Source organism: Sphaerodactylus townsendi, linkage group LG01 (assembly GCF_021028975.2).
Source record: "Sphaerodactylus townsendi isolate TG3544 linkage group LG01, MPM_Stown_v2.3, whole genome shotgun sequence".
In the NCBI taxonomy this organism is placed as follows: Eukaryota; Metazoa; Chordata; class Lepidosauria; order Squamata; family Sphaerodactylidae; genus Sphaerodactylus; species Sphaerodactylus townsendi.
Window position 1 is genome coordinate 1,332,076 of NC_059425.1, and position 9,685 is coordinate 1,341,760.

Consider the following 9,685-nt stretch of genomic DNA (forward strand, 5'->3'; position numbering starts at 1 on the left):
ATGCTGTTGGGACCCATCCCCTCGATTTTCACTGCACAGGGGACCATCCGGGGAGCATGCTAAGGCCAGTCCTGGACAAGACTCAGGTGTGTTTCTCAGCTACCTGAGAAAGTAGCCTGCTGACTTCCAACCATGTAAAGCTGTATGATGAGACAGATCTACTTGTCAGGCACATTTGATCATTGCTTCTGAGAAGTTTTGAGCCCGGCCATTAGGGTCACCCCACTCCAAAAAGAAAACCGTTTTTAAAAACAAAAACAAAACTCACGTTAAAACTGTCATTCACACCATCCATTATTATTATTATTATTATTATTTTCTCAACCACGACTACATTAATATACAAAATGTACGATGGCCACTGTTCCCAGTCCTTAAGAACAGGCACCAGTAAGTTTCTCTGCCCTAAATTTAGCACCACACGATTCTCTGTTCCCCACGTCTGCAACGAGCTCCTTGTCGGGGCCCACTTCTATCCGGTGGGCCTGACCAAAAATAAGCCTACTGACAAATGGCCACCGGCGTGGCACATTTATACCTCGAAGATGTCTGTGGCAAAAGTGGCAAACACGATAGGTGGTTCGGGATGCAGGTGGCAGTAGTAAGGAGGCAGGTGGCATGAGTGGCAGTCTGCAATGTCATAGGGTGGGGACTCAGGGACGAGAATCTCTAAGTCCGTCTTACAGTGGCATTGTTTTTTCACGGGCGTGAGGTTGGAATGGTTGTAGCACAAGAGGATTGATTGAAAGAAGGGAGGCATTGCTTGCTCCGGTCAGGATCTAATTGTAGCCACAAAGATCCCCAGAGAAGGACATTGTCGGGTGGCGGATGGTAATCTGAAAGAGGAGAAAAGCAATTTAAATGCAGTTTATCTCAGTTGTGCAGGGCCTGCAAGATTGAGCTATTGTACCAGGCATACCATTGAGGGCGGCAATGGGAAGTAATAGAGGCATCTTGGGTGACCTCTCTTCTTTCCCTCTTCTCTTCCCAATGTGGTGTGGTGGTTAAGAGCAGGTGGATTCTCATGTGGAGAACCAGGTTTGATTCCCCACTCCTCCACCTGAGTGACAGAGGCTTATCTGGTGAACCAGATGTGTTTCCGCACTCCTACCTTCCTGCTGAGTGACCTTGGGCTAGTCACAGTTCTCTTAGAACTCTCTCAGCCCCACCTAACTCACACGGTGTCTGTTGTGGAAGAGGAAGGGAAAGGAGCTTGCAAGCCACCTTGAGCCTTCTTACAGGAGAGAAAGGTGGGACATAAATCAAAAACCTCACTCTTATTTTTCCTTCTCCTTCCATCAAATTAGAAAGAGGAATGGTAAGTTTTTTCCACCCATCTATATATTTATTTATTCCTCCGGTCCGGAGTTCCCATTATCATCTACAGGACCCACTTTCCTCTTGTGCTCCCCCCTCTCTCGGAGGGTTTTAATTGGGGTTATTGCGTGACGCCATCTTTGTTAATTTTTGGTAATTTTATCGCTGTGTTTTCATCTAATTTTAATGGGGTTGTTTGTATGGGTTGCTGTACATCGTGTAGAGGAAGTTGTATTGTACACCGCTCAGAGCCCTTCGGGGGTGGAGTGGTATATAAAACCAATAAATAAAATAAATAAATGAATGAATGAATGAATGAATGAGATCACCTATTCTATTACTATTCTATTACTATTTTATGTAATTGTACTGTATAATTTTGTTCTGAGCCGCTCCGAGCCCACTTTGGTGGGAGAGAGAGGGGAAATAAATCAAATCATTAACAACAATAGTGTCATCAACAACAATATAAATAGTACCCAGTTGATACAAAACAAGGGGTTGGATTCTTCCTCTCTGCTTAGCTAAATGCAAAGCCTTCTTCTGGCATGAAGAGGATATCAGTGGTGGTGGTGACCAAAGGAAGTTCCCATATTCAGAGGCAGTAAACCTCTGAATACCAGAGCAAGAAGAAGTCAGCCTCCAACCTCTATACCCTGTTGTTGATCCTGCAGAGGATCTGAGGGTGTTTGGAATATGCTGCCACGGGAGGTGGTGATGGCCACTAACCTGGATAGCTTTAAAAAGGGCTTGGACAGATTTATGGAGGAGAAGTCGAGCTATGGCTACCAATCTTGATCCTCTTGATCTGAGATTGCAAATGCCTTAGCAGACCAGGTGCTCGGAAGCAGCAGCAGCAGCAAGCCATTTCATTCACATCCTGCATGTGAGCTCCCAAAGGCACCTGGTGGGCCACTGCGAGTAGCAGAGTGCTGGACTAGATGGACTCTGGTCTGATCCAGCAGGCTCTTTCTTATGCGGGGTCATTGTGGTGTATTCCACACAGCATATGTATAATAGGTTGCAGTCATTATAAAGGAACTCTGACCTTCCACGTATCCACACCTGTCTTATGTTAATGGGCCTTTGTTCTGTTTCTATGCACCTAGCAATGTAGATAACAAGGCTAACCCTGCATGGTACTCCGGATGGGGGAAAGAGTGGAGGCTGCAGGCACAGCCTGGCAGGAGACTATCGCTGTTCTGGGCTTGGAATACTTTGTCTTCGAAAACAGTATTTCACGCGTCGTTTTTTCACAATCTATGGGAAGATGGGAATGGAGAATCTAAGAGAATCAAAGGGGAATAAATATGACTGTAAAATCCAGGATTGCCAGAACTGGCTTTTTGAATCTGAGTCCTTGGGCCTTTCCCCACTTACCTAAAGCCCCGCACTACGAGGAGAGTAGCACGGGGTCCCCCGGCACTCGCCACGTCAGGGGCGGCAACAGCGCAGCTGCCTCGACGCTGCCGCTGTTGCGCCGCCTCAGCACGCGGCATCCCAGGCACTCTTCTCAATGACACCCGTTATTTATTTATTTGTTTGTTTGTTTATTTATATACAGCCCTCCCCCGAAGGGCTCTCAGGAGCTGGTCATGGGGATCAGCTTCTGGTAGCGCAAGGCCTGATGCCGCTGCGCTGAAGAGAGCAGCGCGGGGCATAGGGAGGATAAAAGAGAGTGGGGAAAGGCCCCCCCGATGTCAACCCAACAAAGACTTCTGATCTCATATCCAGAGTCTGCTTATTGACCACCGGTCCAAGACCTAACATATTGGAGCTAATGGAAACGATCTGGGTTGCTTTCACGCAGAAACTCTTCTCTCTCTTTTATATTTCCTGCAATACATGCGTAGCTGTGAAGGCACACAGAAGTGAACCCCTGCAGCTGTGCCAATTGTCCCATAATTTGATGGGTTGCACCTGTGTAGCTGAGCTTGTTCAACCCACAAAAGGAACAAAGAAGAAGGGGTCTCTCTTCAATGGCCGGGCAATAATGACTGTGTTGCTGTAGATCTATATGGTGATGATACTCACTGCCACAGGGAAAATATGCTTAGGGTACTGCGTACATTCAGGCACTCAAGTAATCTAGTGCCCACAATGTTCTGCCATCTGCACAGAATGGCAAGTGGGCAGATTCTCCCTGACATAGTGACTGTGTGGAACCTAAAGCGAATGGGTGGAAGGGAGGGAATCCTCTCTTGCTTGTTGCATTTGCGAGAAAGCACCTCCAACCCGGGATTGTGCAAAAAGGATTGTTGGTTTAGCAATTTTCAAAAATCCTGGGTTGAGGGGAATAAAACAGGCCAAACTCGTTTTTGGGAACGACACCTGTGAGAAGTCCCCCCACCATGGTTTTTATAACATCCTGCAGATGTTGTATTTGGCGGAATCCACCTGTGTGCGGAATCCACCTGTGTGAGACAGGATGCCGAACTAGATGGACCACTAGACTGATCCACAATGTGAAGAGACCAAGGTCACCCAATGAGTATAAGTGGTGATTTGAACCCAGGTTTCCCAAAATCTTACTCCAAGACTTCATCCACTAGATCAGGGGTAGGGAACCTGCGGCTCGAGAGCCGCATGCGGCTCTTCTGCCCTTGCACTGCGGCTCCACGAGCCGAGCCGCTGGCCCCATCCTTGCCCGCCCTGCAGGCAGCAGGGCGGGCGCTCCAACTGCCCGCGGCTGGCTGGGCCACAAGGCTGCTTGGGCTTCTCCCCCCTCCTCAGCCTGCCCGTTGGAGTGAAGGTGGGTGTTGTTCCGGGCGGCCGGGCGCATGAGTGAGTCAGCTGGAGCCCCATCATCCTCCTTGCCGCATTCATGCGCTTCTCAGAATGAGCGGAGTAAAAGGTAAAAAAACCCAATATATACAGTGTTATCTTTATTTTAAATGTCAAAAATTATTTGCGGCTCCAAGTGTTTTCTTTTCCCATGGAAAACGGGTCCAAATGGCTCTTTGAGTGTTAAAGGTTCCCTACCCCTGCACTAGATCATGCACTCTCAGTGCAGTTTTCCTGCATCTACCCACCCACAGCAATCTGAAATGCTCACTCCACCCACAGAGGGTTTTTTTTTCTGGGGGAGAGGGAACCCCCAGAAAAAGAATTTTGGAGGGCATTTCAGACAGTTGTGGGAGAGAAAATTGATTTCCGTGGGTGGAATTCTTTGGACCCAGGGCATCATTAACCCATAGCAAAGAACTGGTGGAGCAAAACATTCCAATTGAATTTTAGCAAGTATGGGTGAACACAGAGTAGGTGAGAGAGAATTTTGATGCAATATTTTCCTCCACGGAAAAAATGGGTTGATGATTCTGAGGCTAGCCCAGTGGTGGTGAACCTTTGGCACTCCAGATGTTATGAACTACAATTCCCATCAGCCCCTTCCAGCATGGCCAATTGGCCATGTTAGAAGGGGCTGATGGGAATTGTAATCCACAACATCTGGAGTGCCAAAGGTTCGCCACCACGGACCTAGCCTATGACTTTTCCCCTTAGAAATGGAGGTACAGACAAAAAATATATATATGCAAGTGTCCCAATGAATGGTAGGCAGTGTGAAGTATCTGGGTTGGTCAGAGTTGGGATATACTCGGGAAACCAGGACTTCTATCCTTGTCAGATCTGGCAGAAGTTTCCGCCTGGCTTAAGCATCCACTCTATCTTTTTCAAAGATCCAGGAATGAACAAACAACCACTTCATATCTGGTTTCAATTGCCTACAGCTAGTTGGGCATTGACATAATAGAAGAGGGAAATGTTGCGGTAGAATTATTGTAATAAAGCTGTAATTAAGAAAGACAAACAATGTTTTGCTAAAAAAAAACAGCAGCTACGTTCTATCGTTGCTATCTTGTCCTGAGCGAGACAAGCAAGAATTTCCAGTTCTGAGATGTGCAGAAATTCAGGCCGGCTTTACCCGATTTGTTACTCTACTTTATTTGACTATCCACACCACCTACGGCTTAGGCAGTTCTCAAGGACATGTATGGCATGCAATTCTCCCGCTCTGAACTCAATGAATATAATCCTGGAGGGGGCCCTTAGCTCTTTCTGGATCTTTTTCAGGGTCCAGCTTAGGGCAAGATAATGTATTTGAACAGCTGGAAGCATTATACAGAAATAAGGCAATATGGTTGGTATTAGAAGAGCAGCACTAACGTAAAGGGACCACAACTTTATGGCAGTGATGTTCTGTCATTTTTTAAATCAAATACATGAACACATGCAACTGCCATATGCAACACAAGCCTGTCAGCTAGGGGCCTTTCCCCACTTTTCCCTATGCCGCTGTTGCTCTCAGCACGTGGCATCCAACCTTGGCACACGCCTGAGCGTCGCCACAACCCCACACTCTGCGCAGGGTCATCAAAAGGCGCCGTTTTCTCCAGCACCAGGGATGCTGAGGGGGTGCGACAGCGGCAGCGTCGGGGCGGCTGCGCTGTCGCTGCCCCTCTCGTGGGGAATGCCGGGGGACCCTGCACTACTCTCCTCAAGTAGCGTGGGGCTTAAGGTAAGTGGGGAAAGGCCCTAGCTTAAGAGAAACCTGTCAGCTAGCTTAAGAGAAACCTCCAGTGTGTTTTGCTATCTTGGAAGATGTTCTTTCAGCTTTGGAACTAGACTTGGATGGAGTGGCATCAGAACTAAGTCAATGGGTGTAACTTAATATCACTCCATCTCATGTGCTCTGACAGAACCCCTCGTCCTTGTTACACAAAGGAAGGTGGCTCCTGCCAAGTCAGACCTTCGGTCTATCAGAAGTCCCTTCCGCACATGCAGACTAGTGCACTTTCAATCCACTGTGCAGCTGTGCGGAATAACAAAAATTGCAAACAATTGTGAAAAGTGGATTGAAAGTGCATTAGTCTGCATCTGTGGCCCTTTCCCCACTTACCTGAAGCCCCGCACTACTCTCCTCAAGTAGCGCGGGGTCCCGCCCCAAGGCTGCCGCTCTCTTGCCCCCTCAGCGCGGCATCCCTGGCGCTCCTCAAAACGGCGCCTTTTGATGACCCCGCAGTTGTGGGGATGCCTGGGCGCGCGCCAGAGATGCCGCGCGCTGAGAGCAGCACGCAGCAAAGGGCCCACAAAGGTAAGTGGGGAAAGGGCCTGTGAAAGTGCTCATTATCTTCTCAGACTGGTGGTAGCCTTCCTGGGTCTCAAGCAGAGGTCATCCCGATTCAGTCATTTTAAGTGGAGATCTTCAGAAATACTGAGCAGAGGCAAACACTTAAACTCCTCTACTCTACAGTCTTCATCAGCTGCTCTGCTTGCATTTCTGCCTGCATTTCTCACTTATCTCTCCTTCTCTGACGTATTCCCTGAAAAAAAATGAAACTGCCTTATACTGATGCAGACCACGGATCCATCGAGAACAGCATTGTCTACTCAGACTGGCAGCTCTCCAGAGTCCCAGGCAGAGGTCTTTCACATCACCCCTTACCTTCTCCTTTTAACACTGGAGATTGATTGAGGTGGTGATGGCCACTAACCCGGATAGCTTTAAAAAGGGATTGGACAGATTTATGGAGAAGTCAAGCTATGGCTACCAATCTTGATCCTTCTTGATCTCAGATTGCAAATGCCTTAGCAGACCAGGTGCTCAGGAGCAGCAGCCGCAGAAGGCCATTGCTTTCACATCCGGCATGTGAGCTCCCAAAGGCACCTGGTGGGCCACTGCGAGTAGCAGAGTGCTGGACTAGATGGACTCTGGTCTGATCCAGCAGGCGTGTTCTTATGTTCTTATGAACCTGGGACTTTCTACAAAGCAAGCAGAGGCTCTTCCACTAAGCCAGAACTCTACCACTGATGCTTACTCAATCTCCCATGTTTAGGTTTTGATAACCATGTTCCCTGCTTCACAAGGTCTAATAAAGCCCCACTGCTCTGAACCCCCTCTTTCTGGACTGGTTGGGATTCTAAATCCCGTTCCCATCCATAATGAAGCCAAGCTGCTCCTGTCCACTGGGTCTGCTTCACATTCCCTGCCTCTCTCTGCCCCTGTAGCTCCTGTGTGTCCCCTTACCTGCGTGCATGTAAAGTGTTGTCAAGTTGCAGCCAACTTCTGGTGACCTCAGTAAGGGGAGTTTGAGGCAAGTGAGAAGCCAAGGTGGTTAGCTGTGGCCTTCTTCTGTAGAATCTTCCTTGGTGGTCTCCTTTCCAAGTACCAAGCTTAGTTAGCATCTGATGAAATGAGGCTATATTGCAGTGGCATAGGAGGTTAAGAGCTCGTGTATCTAATCTGGAGGAACCGGGTTTGATTCCCAGCTCTGCCGCCTGAGCGGTGGAGGCTTATCTGGGGAATTCAGATTAGCCTGTACACTCCCACACATGCCAGCTGGGTGACCTTGGGCTAGTCACGGCTTCTCGGAGCTCTCTCAGCCCCACCTATCTCACAGGGTGTTTGTTGTGAGAGGGGAAGGGCAAGGAGATTGTCAGCCCCTTTGAGTCTCCTACAGGAGAGAAAGGGAGGGATATAAATCCAAACTCTTCTTCTTCTTCCTTCCCACCCTATCTTCTCATCTTACATGGATTTTTTTTTCTCTAGGGCCCCTTCCACACACGCAGAATAATGTACCTTCAATCCACTTTCAAAGCACTTTGCAGCTGGATTTTACTGTGCGAAATAGCAAAATCCACTTGCAAACAATTGTGAAAGTGGATTGAAAGTGCATTATTCTGCATGTGCTGAGGGGGCCTAGGTTAGGACAGATCCCACTCACATGCCACTTGTGAAATATCACTAACCATTGACAACCTTTGATTTTTTTACAAGCAGAAAATAACATCCAAAATCTCCCCCAGAAGCAAAAGTTGTCTTCAAGCAAATATATCCCTCTGGCTCAGTGAAGAAGAAGAGTTTGGATTTATATCCCCCCCTTTCTCTCCTGCAGGAGACTCAAAGGGGCTTACAATCTCCTTGCCCTTCCCCCCTCACAACAAACACCCTGTGAGGTAGGTGGGGCTGAGAGAGCTCCGAGAAGCCGTGACTAGCCCAAGGTCACCCAGCTGGCGTGTGTGGGAGTGCACAGGCTAATCTGAATTCCCCAAATAAGCCTCCACAGCTCAGGCGGCAGAGCTGGGAATCAAACCCTGTTCCTCCAGATTAGATACACAAGCTCTTAACCTCCTAGGCCACTGCTGCTCCTAGTGAGGGACTATTTGTCTGGTCGGTGGCCTTCTCTACAGCTTGGCTTAACTAACAACCTGTTTTCTGTAAGAATTGTATTAGGAAAAAGAAAGATCACAGTTGTCTATCTTCAAAACTTAATTACAGACACAGAGAACTCTAATTAGGTTGGGCTCGTGTGGGAAAAGAAGGGGACATTTAGCAGAGATCCCAAGCAGAGCTGCACAGTTCTAAACCCGTTGAAATATTTTTTTCCTGGTTAAATTGGAGAAGAGTTGGTTTTTATAACCCCTTTTAAGGAGTCTCCAAGCAGCTTACCACCACCTTCCCTTCCTCTCCCCATAACAGACACCTTGTGAGGTAGGTGTGGCTGAGCGAGTTCTGAGAGAACTGTAACTTGCTCACGGTCACCCGGGAGTCTTCTTGTGGAGGAGTGGGGAAACAAACCCAAATTCACCAGATAAGAGTCCGCTGCTCATGTGGAGGAGTGGGAAATCAAACCCAGTTCACCAGATTAGACCTGCCACTCATTTGGAGAAGTGCGGAATCAAACCCAGTTCTCCACATTAGAGCCCACTGTTCTTAACCATCCAACTGCCTTGGTTTAGTCAAATAAAAATACATATTACCTACCTGTTGTATTTTTGGTCGACACAAATATGCAATTTACAAAGTCTCACAAAGCATCATCTTTTAGTAAATGGGAGAGGGAAGGATAGAACACCCAGAAGAAAACTCAGTCTCAGATTTTTTTTGCCTGTCTTTCTATCCCCTCCCCTCCCACCATACCGGCCTACCCTTCAAGCCCGTCCCCTCATTTTCTCCTGTGTCACACCAAAGTCCTTAAAAACAACAAGGCCATTTAGCAGTATGGATTTTTAGCCTTTTAGTATGAACAGACCTACCTGCTGGTTCACTGGGCTCTGCAAATATAGCTAGAAGAGGACGGAAGAGGGAGTGCTCTTATATAACCATTCAGCAAGCTTGAGGTCAGGAAACTCCCTTCTGGGTCATATGGCCCTAATTTCATTGCGTGCATCACATCTTCCTTAAATTGCTTTAATTACTTGTCTCCCTGTTGACAACAGCTGACTTGACCAGCCCTTGGTTGCAAGCGCACCTCCACTTTAATGTGTAGTGGCTTGACTCCTACACCCTTCTACTGCTTTTTGATTTGTCCAGGATAAATTGAGGCATTTCCCAGTGGCCTGGTGCTGATTTCAGCAACTTTGAGCTTTG

General features: G+C 47.8%; 1 long non-coding RNA gene across 1 annotated transcript; it reads right to left on the reverse strand.

Annotated features, from left to right (window-relative positions):
• Positions 1–281: 281 nt before the first annotated feature.
• Positions 282–9,446, reverse strand: LOC125425201. The gene is made up of 2 exons (XR_007243327.1): positions 9,352–9,446; positions 282–836 (listed from the first exon to the last, which is right to left on the reverse strand). It is a non-coding gene; the product is annotated as an uncharacterized LOC125425201 (long non-coding RNA).
• Positions 9,447–9,685: the final 239 nt, after the last annotated feature.